Source organism: Staurois parvus, unplaced genomic scaffold, assembly GCF_062004578.1.
Source record: "Staurois parvus isolate SC_StPar_1 unplaced genomic scaffold, SC_StPar_1.0 ptg000715l, whole genome shotgun sequence".
NCBI classification, from domain to species: domain Eukaryota; kingdom Metazoa; phylum Chordata; class Amphibia; order Anura; family Ranidae; genus Staurois; species Staurois parvus.
The window spans coordinates 9,310,785-9,326,889 of NW_028318511.1; the positions used below are offsets into that span (position 1 = coordinate 9,310,785).

At 42.0% G+C, this 16,105-nt stretch overlaps 1 long non-coding RNA gene across 1 annotated transcript; it reads right to left on the reverse strand.

Annotated features, from left to right (window-relative positions):
• Positions 1-6,699: 6,699 nt before the first annotated feature.
• LOC149445657 (uncharacterized) lies at positions 6,700-15,374 on the reverse strand. Its single transcript, XR_016306360.1, has 2 exons — positions 15,118-15,374; positions 6,700-7,897 (listed from the first exon to the last, which is right to left on the reverse strand). It is a non-coding gene; the product is annotated as an uncharacterized LOC149445657 (long non-coding RNA).
• Positions 15,375-16,105: the final 731 nt, after the last annotated feature.

A 16,105-nucleotide genomic window follows, 5' to 3' on the forward strand; every position in this document is an offset into this window, starting at 1 on the left:
TAACAATAGACCCCTGCTGGCAACAATTGATTCCCCAGCAGTCTGCACCAATAGACCCCCCCCAACAAGTATACCCCCCTGACAACATAAGATGCCCAGAGCAACAATAGATCCCTCAAGCAACAATAGACCACCAGCAACATTACACCCCCTCAGCTTAAACAGTTCCCAAGTAGCCAGCATCAATAGACCCTCCAGCACACCCCAACCCCATACTCCAGTACATACATTCTGTGCTGGAGGTGCTGGAACTCTGTTCCCTTGCGTTCCCACTGAAAAAAAAGTCTGGTTGTGTTTGTTTTAAATATGATGTATGATAATAGAAAGTATCTCACTTTTTCCCAACACTCCTAGACATTCTTACATTGATATATTGACAAGACCTATATAATATTGCAAGTGCATTTTAAATTTACACATCTGTCAGTACTAGCCTTCATTATATTTTCACTCCTCCTGAGGTGTTGTTGGTGGCCTAGGGCTTGTGTACATAGGCATTTGCTCTCATCAGATCTGCTATTCTGCCCATACAAACAGCAAAAAGGACCAGAAGAAAATGTTGTCTTTTACAGACTTTTAGTTCAACTTTGTAAGTGGCAGTGACAGTACACCACTGAAACAATGCAGTAACCACAGAAAAGGAAGTGGGAAGCTTAAACAGTTCCCAAGTAGCCAGCATCAATAGACCCTCCAGCACACCCCAACCCCATACTCCAGTACATACATTCTGTGCTGGAGGTGCTGGAACTCTGTTCCCTTGCGTTCCCACTGAAAAAAAAGTCTGGTTGTGTTTGTTTTAAATATGATGTATGATAATAGAAAGTATCTCACTTTTTCCCAACACTCCTAGACATTCTTACATTGATATATTGACAAGACCTATATAATATTGCAAGTGCATTTTAAATTTACACATCTGTCAGTACTAGCCTTCACTATATTTTCACTCCTCCTGAGGTGTTGTTGGTGGCCTAGGGCTTGTGTACATAGGCATTTGCTCTCATCAGATCTGCTATTCTGCCCATACAAACAGCAAAAAGGACCAGAAGAAAATGTTGTCTTTTACAGACTTTTAGTTCAACTTTGTAAGTGGCAGTGACAGTACACCACTGAAACAATGCAGTAACCACAGAAAAGGAAGTGGGATGGGTAAGATTTCCATACAGTACTGTTGTCCTTCAAAGAGGTAACCCATTTCTTCTGCAGTCGGGACTGTGACATTCACCATGCGATCGCCATTATTTTTCTATTAGTGCAACCAGTGATGTTGTAGGAAGATAGAAAACCATCTTCAAGGTCTGACTCACCAGTGTGTTGCCATCATTGAGCACTATTGAAGAAACTCTTTCAAGAGGAAAAGGAACATAGTCTTGATGTCAAAGAAATGGAAGAGAATCTAACTTGGGGATAAGGCTGACTCCCTTTCTAGTAGGTAAGTCAGAGGAACAGTATGTGTGAAGATGATGCCAATGCTGAAGTATTCCAACAGCAGGGTAGAGAAGAAACAATACGCTGGTAATTAAGGCAATCGGCATGTATATTTATATAGTGGCACATTTATCATTTGTGTCTTCTGTAAATAACTAAGCTTATGTAAGTAAGATTGGCAACAATTATATTGTTTGCATTGCTGATATTTTAGAATGAAAATGTATGCTGTGACTATAGGCATCCTTTCATAAACATGACTACTTGCAATACCTGGGTGTGCATGGCCATGGCAGAGGGAGACCAGAGAGCACAAAATTATTTCTAATTCCTGGAACACAGTACAGACTGTCTAAAATAATCAAAACCAACTGACTATTAGTCCCCTAATCAATCCATGTAGAACTGAAGTGATAGGGTGATGACCACCTAACGTCTACTAAAACTTTTTTATAGGAATACATAAAAAAAACTGTGAATTTCATTACTAAAATGTAAAATGATTTTACTTGTCTCACTGCGTGATCTTTGAGCAGTCTGAATTTCATAGCTTTTATTTAGAATAGATTCATTCCAGAAATCTGCTCAGTTCATAACACGTTCAAAAAAAGATTGATCAATTTTAACTATAAGTTCTATCCTAAAGTAATTGGTATTGCCTTAATCATATACAGAGCACTGAGCTTTCAAGAAGATAAATCCTTGTGAGGACAATTGCTATATTCCAGGAAAACTGTGCTAGGAGACAAACACAGGAATACATTTGATGAAATGAGTACATTAAATTTGACTGTAGTAGGTAATAAATATACTGTATTACCATAACAATTACAGCACAAGAGATTCAAAGTTAATTCCAGCTTCCACTATTCCACTAATGAGTGTTTATTAGAAATGATGAAACATGAAAAATAAAACATGTTTTGTTTAATAGAAATTACATGAATAACCAAACGTGTTAAATTATATATTAAAATACTATCAGCTATATTAGTTAAAGAAAAAAGCAACAATATAAAAAGGTAAGATATTCTGCAACAACATTAGAGATTTAGGCTGGCCATACATGGATCGAAATTTGGCCAGTTCAGCAGGGACCGGCTGAATTTCGATCCATGTCTGGGCAGACTAGTTGTATACAAGTCAATTTATCAATCGATACAGAAAATTACAGAGACTGCAGACTGAAAAGGAAAGGTCATTTTTTAGTAACATTAAATTACAACAACTCACGTGTAGTGACTTTATATGCTATATGTTTTTTAAATTGCTCTATTTTAGCCACAAAAGTGACTTTATGCAAGAAACAGTGAAAAATAAATACTGTTGGGGTCCTCTTGGGATTGAAGGTAGGTATTATGGCCTGAGCCATAATACCTACCTTTCTAAAATGAACCAGTAGTAAATGAGAATAAAGTTGTTATGTACGTGACCTAAAGTGGTTGTAAACCTCTGACATGAAATATGAACAAAGCATATCCCTCTACAGTGTGTACTTTTTTCAGTCCTGCGCACTAAGTGTAATTTCGCACTAAGTGTTATTTATGTCTGCTGCCTTGTTTCTCTGCTATCTGCTTGAGTCACACCTGTCAAGTTTTCCTGACACCAAGAGAAAATAGGTGACAGGAGAGAGAGCTCCACCATACAGCCTGTGATTGACAAACTCAGCTCTGTTCCTGAGTGCTGTGTGAAGGGGGTGTGTCCCTTCCCTCCAATCAGCTCCCAGAGCTCCCCTCACCGAGATCTGCAGAGTGCAATTTCAGCTCTCTGACTCCTGCTTTCTGAAATCTCAGACAACCTGTATGAATCCTACATTTTGAAAGACTGTAGAGAAGAAAGTGCTTCAGATAAACAGGTATAACTTATGTAGGAAGATTTATTTCACCTTTGTGTGAATAAATCCTGATGCTAGTCACTGGGTATATGTAAGGGTTTGTAACCACTTTCAAACATTAAAGTGGACTCAGCATCATATATGCTTTTATGTGAAGTGCAAGAATGCTAAGTAATGTGGAAGGGTAACACTTTAAGGTATTTTTTATTTCTCAAAGCACTCACCCTGACAACATCTTTATTTGCTTATCTCTCCAGAAAGACAGTGTCATTTTTGTTCAGGCATCATTCAGTCTACTTTATGGACTGAAATGCCAGTTCAGAAATGGCACAGTTACATAAAGCCTGGTGTCTGTGTAGTTCATGGTTGTATTCACTATTGTTTGATGCACATCAGCCCCAGTTGCAGCCTCTCACCTTGCAATGGGCTACAATGTTATAGGTGGGAAGACTGAGGAAATGAATCCTCCTGCCTGCAGCAAACTGATAACCTTATCTTAGCCTAAATCAATCCTCTTGACTGGAACTCAACAACTGCTTTTAATGTAAAACCCTCGTCAACTCTTCTCTACCCTTAATTCCTTACTCCACCCCCTACTGCCTCCACCCACCAACTTACTTACTGTACAGGAGATTGCCAGTCACTTCAAGAAGAAGATCAACACAATTTGTGATGAGATCTCCAGTGTCAAGCTTCCTCCTCTAACCAACATACCAGGCCCAACACCATACTCTACACTCTCCTCCTTTGACCCTGTTACCACCAAGGAAGTTACCGAACTCCTTTCCAAGGCCCACTTCACCACCTGTCCCCTGGATCCTGTCCCCTCACGACTGTTGCAGCCTCCTTCCTGCTCTATCCTAAACTCTCTAACCCACATCTTCAACCTCTCATTCTCCATGGGCACCTCTCCCTCCCCACTCAAACATGCACTGGTTACCCCCATCCTCAAAAAACCCTCGCTGGACCCCATCTGTTTGAATAACTTAAGACCCATCTCCCTGCTCCCGTTTGCCTCCAAGCTTCTCGAGCGCCTTGTTCACAACCGTATGAACTGCTACCTCACTGACAACAACTTTCTTGATCCCAGACAGTCTGGCTTCCGCCCACAACATTCCACAGAAACTGCCCTACTAAAACTTACTAATGACCTACTAACTGCTAAAACCAACGGCCATTACTCCATACTCATACTCCTTGACCTTTCCGCTGCCTTTGACACAGTTAACCACCCACTCCTCCTCAGTAAACTCCACTCCATCCGCCTCCGTGACTCTGTTCTCTCCTGGTTCTCTTACCTTTCTCGCGTACTTTCAGTGTCACATACAACTCCTCCTCTTCCGCTCCTCTTCCTCTTTCTGTTGGCGTACCCCAAGGTTCTGTTCTTGGGCCCCTCCTTTTCTCTCTCTATACCTCCTCCCTGGGCCAACTGATAACCTCCCATGGCTTCCAATACCACCTCTATGCTGATGACACCCAGATCTATCTGTCCACTCCCCAGCTCAACCCCTCAATCTCCTCACGTATCACAAATCTACTAAGCGACATATCAGCATGGATGTCACACCACTACCTTAAATTCAATCTTTCAAAAACTGTGCTTGTAATATTTCCTCCTCCCCAGTCCCCCACTCATGACTTTACCATTAACAGCACAACCACCAGTCCTTTCCCTCATGCCAGGGTGCTAGGCGTAATCTTAGACTCTGACCTCTCCTTTGGGCCCCACATCCACCCACTGGCTAAATCCTGCCGCCTCAACCTCGGGAACATTTCCAAAATCCGCCCCTTCCTGACCAATGACACCACAAAATAACTTATCCATGCCTTGGTTATATCCCGCCTAGATTACTGCAGCTCCCTCCTCACTGGTCTACCATTACACAGGCTATCCCCCCCTTCAGTCTAATCTGAATGCTGCTGCTAGACTCATACACCTTACCAACTGGTCAGCGACTGCTGCCCCTCTCTGCCAATCCCTTCACTGGCTTCCACTAACCCAACGTATAAAATTCAAAATACTAACCACAGCTTACAAAGCCATCCACAAGGCCCCTAGCTACATCGCCAACCTCATCCGCAGATACTGGCCAAATTGACCAATCCGCTCCTCCCATTATATCCTCCTCTCTAGCTCCCTCATCACCTCCTCCCAAGCTCTTTGTTTTCTATGTGCCCCTGTCAAGACCTTTGTTGATCAAGTGAAGAAATATGTAGGCCTCTGCACTTAGTGTGACTGAGCTCTGAGAAAGGAGTCAAAAGGCTTGCATGTACGTGGGACCGGGACACTGGAATCTGAGGTCAGGGTGGGTTGACACACATACTTAAGTACTGGGCCACCAATGTATTTAATAAATGCTTTTCCTGACTTCTCAGACTTGGTTTCCTCAGGGGCTTGCCTCAAATTACAACAACCCTGGATGTGACCAGCTGAACCATTTGAATGAGTAAAGTGGCCCTTCTGACAGGTGTGCCTAAATGCACAGCTCTGGACTCAACTTTCCAGGCCCCCTGTGCATGTTAGTGACCCCCTTTTGATAATGTCTTCTGCCTTTAATGATTTATTGTGTCTTCTGTATCAAATCCTAAAAGAAATTGGTAATCAATACTTATTTACTCATTCACAGTGAAGCCCTGCAGGGTTCATTGAAAAGTTGAAAATTATTGTTATTTAGATTAAAGATTCTCACCATAAACCATCTAATGCTTAGATTTTGCAAATGCTATTGCATTACAAGCCAGCTTGTTTTATCTTTCTGTTGCTCTCTATCATGTACATTATGTGGACCCAACTAATGTAGTCTTTCCTGCTAAAGTGGACAGTCTTTCCTGTTGAACACTAGAAAAACAAAAACAGATGGCGCATTAGCCTTGTGCATTACCTTAGAAAATAATTTTATTGAAGAAATAAAACAGATGTGTACTCACAAACAGCACGTGATATCAAGCTCATCAATATCCACAGTGACCTGCACACCCCACTGTGCCAATCCTAGCATAGGGAAGACACTTCCAGTGGCTTACACATTTCCCTCTTCTTCAGAGCCAAAAAAAAGAAGGGTAGATACCTGATGAAGAGGGTATCTACCCTTGAAATGTGTCAGCCATTGGCAGTGTCTTCCCTACACTGGGATTGGCGCAGTTGACCAGTGTGTGGGTCACTATATTGATGACCTTGATATCTTGTGCTGTTTGTAAGAACACATCTGTTTTATTTGTTCAATAAAAAGAGTCTTTAACCTCCCTAGCACTCTGATTATGTCAGTATTTCTGTGCTCAAAGCGGTACATTTTTTTGCATGGAAATATGTTGTTTTTTTATTGTAGGCCTGTAATTCTTAGGAATAACTCACTGAAATCTGTCCGAACAAGAGTCTAGTAAACATCCCGGGTAGGATAAAATTTGAAACACGAAATCATAAATTATAATATAAGAAATAATCATAAAAAATAATAATAATACATTTAATTCAATAATGTAATCAAACCAAAAACACAAAAATTTGAAACAGAACACCAAGTTCGCACATCGCTGAGCTCAGTCGCAAAATTGTTTTCAGTGTCTGATGACGAATTTCCCCACGAATCATCATCACTCAATTCTGCAAGTAGTTCTAATTTACTATCGCTGTTCTCTAGCTGGTCTAAAACCGCTTTTGACCTAAAGGGACGCTTTTTGGACGCCATGGACATTTCTCAGTTTCCAGGCAGAAAGAACAGTAAAAATGCAGGCAGGGCACAGGACAAAGCTATAGGGACAAAATGTATGTGAAATGGTTTGATACAGTAATATAATACTATCAGATTTTAGTGTATTGAGTGAATGTCACATTTTTACATTTTTTTAATTTCCTGCCGGTTCTATCCCCCGTACATCCTGACGCTCGCAGGGAACGCAACCCAGAAGACAGATGCCGGCATCGGCCGGAGGACATGGCCAGGGACGCTGCAGGGGGGACATCGCGGGAGCGAAGGCCAAGGTAAGTCCTGGAGGGAACCCTGAGCAACGCTGCAGGGTAATCCCGAGTGTAGCTCGGGGTTACCGCTTATGGTACTGAAAGTTAACCCCAAGCTACACTCGGGAATAACACCAGGGGGGTTATGGTAATGTGCAAGGTTGGTTCACCCTCTGTTTTTGTTTTTCTAGGGGGCTGCAAAGTCTTGCTCAGCTCCAAATTGTTGAAGACCAAAGGTCCTCCATTGCCAAGACATCAACATCGAACACAGAAGGTTGTTTGTTTTGCTTTTATATAGTCTTCCTCTTGAACTGGAATATTGGAGTAGTAGCACAGTTTACATTTTTGTGCAGAGAGGACTGTTGATGGTGGAGACAGGTAGTACAAAGGGGCAGTTGATGGTGGGGTACAGAAGGGGCAGTTAATGTTGAAGACAGGCAGTAATGAGTGGAGGAGACAGTGCACACGGGTTTTATCATCTCCTCCCCCAAATCTCAGTTGCCAATATAATTTCCTCCCCCCTCAGTCTTGTCCTCGCAATGACATTGTCCTTAAGCTCTGGACCCTCCAGCTGTCAGGCTCTTTCCCAGGCTTTGTAGCAGGTATTGGATAACAGCACGTTTTCTCACTTTCTCCATCTTTCAGACAATGATGACCTTCTGCGCTTCAGTCTTCAATAACTGAAACAGAGAAAAAACTATTTGTGAGAAATTTGGTATGGAACCTTGCAAAGATATGTACTATGAGTAGCAAAAATAAAATTAGGCTAAGACAAATGCTTCATGGGTAGGCTGAGAACTTTTCAGTCGCCCCTTGGAAGTAGCTCCCAAACCTTAAAAGGATCGCCAGCCAGGGAATCAGAGACACGGTCTACATCTAGGGACATATCATGGGACATGTTAAAAGCAGGGACAGCCTCCTGAAAGCAGGGACTGTCCCTGGAAACCAGAGACATCTGGTCACCTTATTGTAAAGGATTGATACTTGTCTTTAGCCTTGGGCATGTGCTAAGCTAAATATTCAAGAATTTAAACAGAAGCTGGAATAATTTCCTGAAGGAAGCTGGGCTCAGAAAGGATCTTGCTGATAGTGTCATTGAGGAACTGTGTTGAAATTACCATTTTGACATTGTAAGAAAGATTCAGAAGATTTTTCATGGCTGTTCCTAAACTTCAAGCATCTATTACAAGGCTTCTCTTAAAGGGCCTACTACTTCAGCATATTTGTCCTCAAATATGTGCTATTTTTTAGCATCCTTAAACCCAAGAACCAAACTGGGAGAACCAAGATGCTACCCCTCTAAACCACCTGGAGGTCACCTGCCAGTGCTCAGGGGTGCTACATATGAAAAGCTGTGTAAAATCTTATAGATCGTTTTATTTAGAAAGCAGCCACAGCTTGCGGTAGAGAAGGACTCTTTCTCTCTGTGTGGAAGCAGTCATCTCACTTCAGAGTTACAACATGCCACCTGCTGAGTTATCCTGGGTTCACACTGATGCAGAGTGGAATTTCAGCAGTTTCTGTGCAAATTCCGCACCGTATCACAATCGCACCCTGTTCATGCAAACTGCTGCGGGTGTGTATGTTAAGTTAACAACACCCCAAAATCAAAACGCGGTGCGATGTGCAGAATCGGATTGCATGAGTGTGAATACCCATGTGGTCTAATTCTAATGCAGACCAAAAAAGGGTCCTGCACCTTTTTGGTGAGGATATGGTGTGATTTGAGCCATACAAAATGTATGGTTGAAATCGCACCGCGCAGAATTTGCATGTGATTTGCACAGGAATGCGGTGCGGTTCCTGTGTGAATCACATGCGATATGCCGCACTGCATATGTGTGAACCCAGGCTTAGAGCTATAACAGTGCAATCAGCAAAACTCATGCTCCCCGTTGATTGGAGAAATCTGGCTCTGACTTAGCAGCGGGCGTTTGATCCTCTGCAGAGAGACCACTGCTTTCAAACTGAAAGAAAGGTTCCTTCTCTGCAGCATACTTGCACAGGACAGACTTTTATACTCAAGCTTTGGCTTCTTTCTATACAAAACAAGCTGTAAGACTTTCACAACATTTTTTTATCCACTTGGAAAGTTCAATCTGTAAAAACAAATCTCTGAGGCTTTCACAAATGTATTTAATCTGAGTATAACTTAAACTAACTAAATGAATCATTTTACTAAACCTCTATTACATTTGGTTAGGATATTGCTCAGTGTGCAGGCTGCCAGATGCAAGTAAGTTTTAGTTCCGCTGATAAATATCCATGGGGGAGGCATATCGAGGATAACAGCACACTGTGAATGCCTCTACCACCCTCTTCAATCTGATCTTGTTAAAAGAGGAAACAGTGGGGGCCTTATGAATATGCATTTCAGTAATATAAACTAGAATCTGTCTTTCTAACATTTTCATGATTTATAAATATCAGGAAGTAGAATATGGGTCATAAATTAATAAGAATAAACGTGTAAATATCAAGCATGTATGTAATAAAAACTCAGCTATAAGGAAGAGAGACAGAGTACTGTATATAGAGAGAGTATATAGAATTATGAATCCAAATATTTCCTTGCTGCCTTAAAGTTGCATCAAAATGCACAGCTGGAATGCATATGTGGGAAATGTTTCAACTGCCTAAGCATTTGTTATTCTGTGCAACCAGTGGTATGATCCAGACACTCCTGTACAGTCAGGTCTGTGACCTCCAATGCAGCAGCCTGCTGATTAGACAATGAATGAGCAGCAGTTGTCAGGTGAAATCATTCCTCTGCTCACTCAGCTATCTCCTACTGTCTGCAAGCTTGCTGCCACCACAGAACAGCCTACTTGAATTCTAGTTCTGGCCCTGCCTTACCAAGCCTGTTTATTGCTATGGGGAGGATTTTAAATATGTTGTGTTTATATATTTATTTTTTTACAATACTATTGATTTTAATTAGAACATACTGTATGTACATTTATTGGAGATCACATTTTGCAAGCCATGTTATATTTGTATGTACTGTATGTAATCTTTATAGATCTTGCTCTTGTCAGTTCATGGAGGAACAATGGAAACAGATAAACAGCATCTTAACTTCAGGACCTGATGGTCCTAAGAAAATGTCAATATGCCCTTCAGCTACGGTATACCATATACCAGAGTACAGACTAGGACATCTAATTAAACACATCCAAGTTTCAAGTCATGCTTAGTTAATTCTAAGATTTATTATAATTATTTACTTTAATTTTACGCTTAGTGTCAAGTTGTTAGAATGGGTTTGTGATTGTATGGTGTTGTTGAACTGCAAATATATCATTGATTTTTGCCAAACCATTCTTGCTTAGTATGTAGGCTGTCATGGATGCCCTTAGTATGTAGGCTGTCATGGATGCCCTTAGTATGTAGGCTGTCATGGATGCCCTTAGTATGTAGGCTGTCATCGATGCCCTTAGTATGTAGGCTGTCATTGATGCCCTTCCAATAAATATTTTAGGTGATTGGTTTCAATATTTGCTGCATCATTGTCCTTGGCAAGACTGCAGTAAGTGAAGTCAGGACTCCTGATCTTCATGCTTGTTCTTAAGAAACTGAATTCTAGAAACTGTGCTTCAGCAAGGAGAACAGTGATGTCATTAAATCTCGCCCCAAATCTCCTGAAAATAGCAGTCAGATGCAGCACTGCCTTAAATTCACACTATATATATATACAACCTATGAGGTTGTTGGCACAGAGTACCTAGAAACACTTGAATGGACTTCTGTTTTCAAGAGAAATCCCGAAATTTGAATTCCCTTGCACTCATGAAAAATGTCAGTGATGGCATCAGATTTAAGTGTCTCTCAGGAACAGTCACATGAATCTCTTGCATGGAGGGGGGCTGCACTTAGGCTGTGATATTGGAACCACAGACACTCTGTCATCTGTGGATGTACAGACCCTTGTTAGCTAGGACACTTTTGGCTGTGCAACCAACAGTGTCATTGCAACTGAGAGTAAACAAAGAGGCAGGGATGCTGGTGACATCACTGTCCAAATATGATCATTGCCATCTTTGGACATTGCCATATTTAAACAATGATGTCACCAGCATCCCCCTCCTTTGTTAACCTTCAGACTTCAGATAGGGAATCTCCCAGATGGCAGATGAATGGGGCTGGGAATGAGTCATTGGTTGCTGGGAAGCTGGAAATTGCCAGCATCCTAGCAACCACAAACCCTGAGCAGGAAGCTGTCACATTAATGACAGCATCCCCCACTCTTAAGCCCAAATCTGAGCACTGACTCCGCTCTTTTTGCCAATTTAAAGTTGGTATTAATTACCAGCAGTTTGCTTCTCTGTGACAGATTCTAAAAGTGGCTGCAATCAGAGCTATCTGAATCTGTATGTATGTACTGATACCTAAACTGGCATACAGCTTTCATGAAGTTGGCACAGGCCAAGTTAAAGGGACACATAGCTAGAAACATGTCCATATTAATTTATTGAATTCCCCCATTCCTCCCACTGTGTCTAAGATAATGGCTCTTGGGGAGATGCATTTCTGCAAGAATTTTACAAGCCTAGTGATCGTATGAGCTATTTATCACTTCAGGGACAACGAAAAGAAATAAATAATAACGTTGGGACATGCTGCGGGGGTGGATACCTTGATATACACTTTAAAGCCAAACTCCAGCCAGAAATAACAAGTTCATAACAAGCATCATTCAACCTACTTCCACTGAGCCCAGGTTATTCTGAACATGCCCCAGCCTGGACAGTAAAAAGAGAAGCAGCACAGCAATGAGCTCATCTCTCTGTCACTCTGCTCTCTCTTCCTATCAGCTTGCTTCTTGTCAGGACATGAACTCCTTCTACTGCTTCTTCCTTTCACACTTCAGTCCTGCTGAGGCTGATTCAAATTCAGGTACTTACACTGCCTGCATTTCAAAATACATTTAATGATGTGTTACTGATCACAGAGCTGGGTTAATTTGTGCCAGTAATAAGAGGTGTCTTAGTTCCATTTCAGAGATCACAATGTAAACTGTGATTGCCATTAATGCACAAAAGTATTGGCACTTCTCAGTTAATGATGTGACAATGTTAAATTAGATGAAAATGTCAGTATAACCCGATTCTTCTCTTGAAGTGGCCTTATTCTCAAAAAAAGTCTTTGAGCAGCTCTTTCCTGCAGATTTTGGTGTTGGAGTAAAGAAAGGTCAATATGACTGCATTTCACACTGCTTATAATTCCATTGACTTCATAATGACAGGCTGATATGATGAGATGTGTGTCCTTATATATTTCACAGTCCATTTTATGGCATGCATTAGCAGCCAAATTCTCAATGTGCCCATTCTTTTGTTGGTAATGGACTTAGCTATGTGCATTTCCACCCGTTATGACACCACATACTTGTAAGTTTACACCCTCCTACCTTTAAAGAAAAATTCCATTGCAACAGAAAAGCATATACCAGGGGTAGGCAACCTTTTGAGCATAGTGTGCCGAAAAATGTTCTCGAAGAAATTGAGAGTGCCAGTTATATTACAAAATGTCAACTTTACACGCTCAATCACGAAAAGGAATTTTTATGCAATGAATGCTGTATACTATTTAAATAATAGTAAGAAAACATTAAGCTTTTAAGGATGGTAAATGGCATCTTACCCTTTTTCCAGAACACATGGGCAGAACACATGTGCTGTGAGGCAAGTATGGTAAGGTTGAAATTAATACGTCATCCGAGGACTTCTGTGAAATATACAGTTGGAAATTAAGTGTGAGGTGATAGTGGTCACCCTAATAAAGTTCTCTCAGATCAAGCCCAATCTCTGCACCTTCAGACCCTAAATAAGCCCTCATTCTTGCACCTTCACACCTCAGATCACCCTAATTCCTGCACCTTTACACCTCAGATCACACAAATTCCTGCATCTTCACCCCCTCTGATCACCCCAATACCTCCAATTTCACACCCTAGATCAGTCCCGATTCTTGCAGCTTCACACCTTAGAATCCCTGCACCTTTACATCTCAGATCACCCCGATTCCTGCACCTTCACACCTCAGATCAGTCCCAGTTTCTGCACCGTCGCACCTCAGGTCAGTTCCAACATCTGCACCTTCACACCTCCAGTGTCCCCACTTTGTGCACCTCTGGGCCTCAGGCACCCCAACTCGTGCATTTTTACAACCCAGATCAGCCCTAATTCCCATTCTTTCGGGCCTCAGATTAGTCCCATTTCCAGCATTTTCACACCTCAACGCAAATGCCTGCATCCTTACACCTCTGATCATCTCCAATTCCTGCACTCTTATAGCTCATATCACCCCAATTCATGCAGCTTCACATTTCAGCTCATCCCAAATCCTGCACCTTCACGCGTCAGATCAGCCCCAATTCCTGCATCTTCACACCTCAGGTCGGTCCCAATTTCTGCACCTTCACACCTCAGTTCACCCCAATTCCTGCATTTTTAAAACCTAGATTAGCCCCAATTCCTGTTCCTTCAGGCCTCAGTTAGGCCCCAATTCTTGAAACTCCAGAACTCTGATCACAATTCCTGTACCTTCACACCTCAGATCACCCCAATTCCTGCATCTTCAAGCCTCAGATCAGCTCCAATTCCTACACCTACAGACCTCACATCAACCTCAATTCCTGCATCTCCAAGCCTCAGATCAGCTCCATTTCCTACACCTACAGACCTCACATCAACCTCAATTCCTGCATCTCCAAGCCTCAGATCAGCTTCAATTCCTGTACTTTCACACCTGAGATCAGTCCCAATTTCTGCACCTTCACACCTCAGGTCAGTCCAAATTTCTGCACCTTCACACCTCAGTTCACCCCAATTCCTGCATTTTTTCAACCCAGATCAGCCCCAATTCCTGTTCCTTCAGGCCTCAGATCAGTCCCAATTTCTGCACCATTCCACCTCTGATGATCTCCAATTCCTGCACCCTTACAGCTCATATCACCCAATTCCTGCACTTTCACACCCAAGATCAGCCCCAATTTCTGCACCGTCTGGCATAAATGGACTAAACGGTTTACACATAGATACTCCAGAAATGAACACCAGCCAATGCTCCAGTCAAGACAGCACAGTCTATACCATGCAGTAGAAATGGAGAATTGAATCCTAATTCCTGCAGTTCCTTATTCCTTTTTCTAAGGTGGTACTTACCAATATCTGTTCTAGTAGTAGTTACCAAACCTTGTTTTAAAGTAGTAGTTCCTTCTATCTGGACGCCACGGTGAATGGCAGCGGCATTCCTAATTCCTGCTGCTGTTTTTGACAGCTGTGAACTGTTAGCTGTAGCCACCGAGCCTGTACAGTAAACTTTTATGATAAGTTGCCAGCGGACTTAGCTATCAGTGGCTGTTCACACAACCGGCGATTACCTGTGGTGATTGCTGCTGAATGCACACAAAGTGTGTTCAGCAGCCTTCACCTTGGGTGATTACTGACTGTGTGAACAGTCATGAATAGCTGCATCACCCAGTAACCTGCAGTGTACTGTATGGGCTTGGCAGCTGCAGCTAACTGCTCAATGGTGTCAAAAACAGCAGAAGGAATCAGCAGATTCCTGCCGCTGTCATTCACACTGTAGCAAAATGTGAATGTAGCCTAAATTAGTAGTTCCCAACAGCTGTTATGACAGAAAAGCCTTTAAAACTCTTCTTCCTCCACATTAAATCCTTCTTTGCATTGAGAATTGCTGCGGAAGGGGTTAATAACCATTTGAAGATAAACTTCTCTGTCTGTATCTCTTCCAAGCTGAGCCAGGCGCATGGTGCTGAGGGAGAGAAATGTTCAGAAGGAGAACAGGTTCACCAATAGTAAGAGTCTGGCCATGAGCTGGCTCAGGTTAAAAGATTGCTGTACTACAGAGGAGGAAAAATATTGAATATAATTACCCTTTTAAAAGTGAGAACAAGCAGCTTGGGGAATCCGACTCGACACACCTTCAGTGTGGAGAGAGCAACACAGGATCCGACCCCAGCAGGAAAAGAGGTGGGCAGGCACCAGCCGCACTGCTTCTTTGTATGCAGCCACTGACCAGATTTATTGTTTGGGAGGTGGGTCTGCCAGGACTCCCCTTGGGTGCCATCCTTAATGCTGTCGTGTGCCACCTCTGGCATTAGTGCCGTGGGTTGCCTACCCCTGGCATATACTATAGTAATGTTTCTGCATTAACCATACATTACTAATGATCAATTTACCTATGTTCCTTGCAATAGAAGAAAAGCTACTTTACAGTCTGTGATCTAACATCCTAAAAAAAATTGTTGCCCATCTCATCCAGTTAAGTCCTCTATGGAAGTGAATGACCCCGCCAGATAGGAGGTTCTGTCTTTTCTATGTATAAATTAACTTGAGGGGAATTCCAAACAGTAAATCGTTAATAAGAGAAAGTCCATCAGAGTTGCTAACTGCTTCCATCAAGTGATATTTTGACCATTAGCTGTAGTGGTCTATCCTATCTGGAAATTCATTCACTTCAGGGGGAGCACATGTATAGTGGATATAACTTATCTTCTGAGCAAATTTGGGCACATTTTGCACTTCATATTATATGCTGTATTGAAAACGCTATTGGAGCAGAGTACATTTGATTTCATTAAGCAGATTACTGTGATTCGTATTGTTTGATTGGTTGTTTTTTATGGTTTTACACCATGAAAGCTTTTTGTCTCTTTTTATTAATGTGCTACTAAGAGATCCTAGGCGGAGGTACAGTAATGGTGTGAATTGATGCTATTAAGCACATATTACCTATTAAAGTGTCACTAAACCCACATCATAAAAAATTTTCAATAACTGCTGCCAGAGGCATCCCTAGGGTTGGTGTCACCCGGTGAGGTAACACTTGGTGACACCCCCTCCGACGATCCCCACAGAATG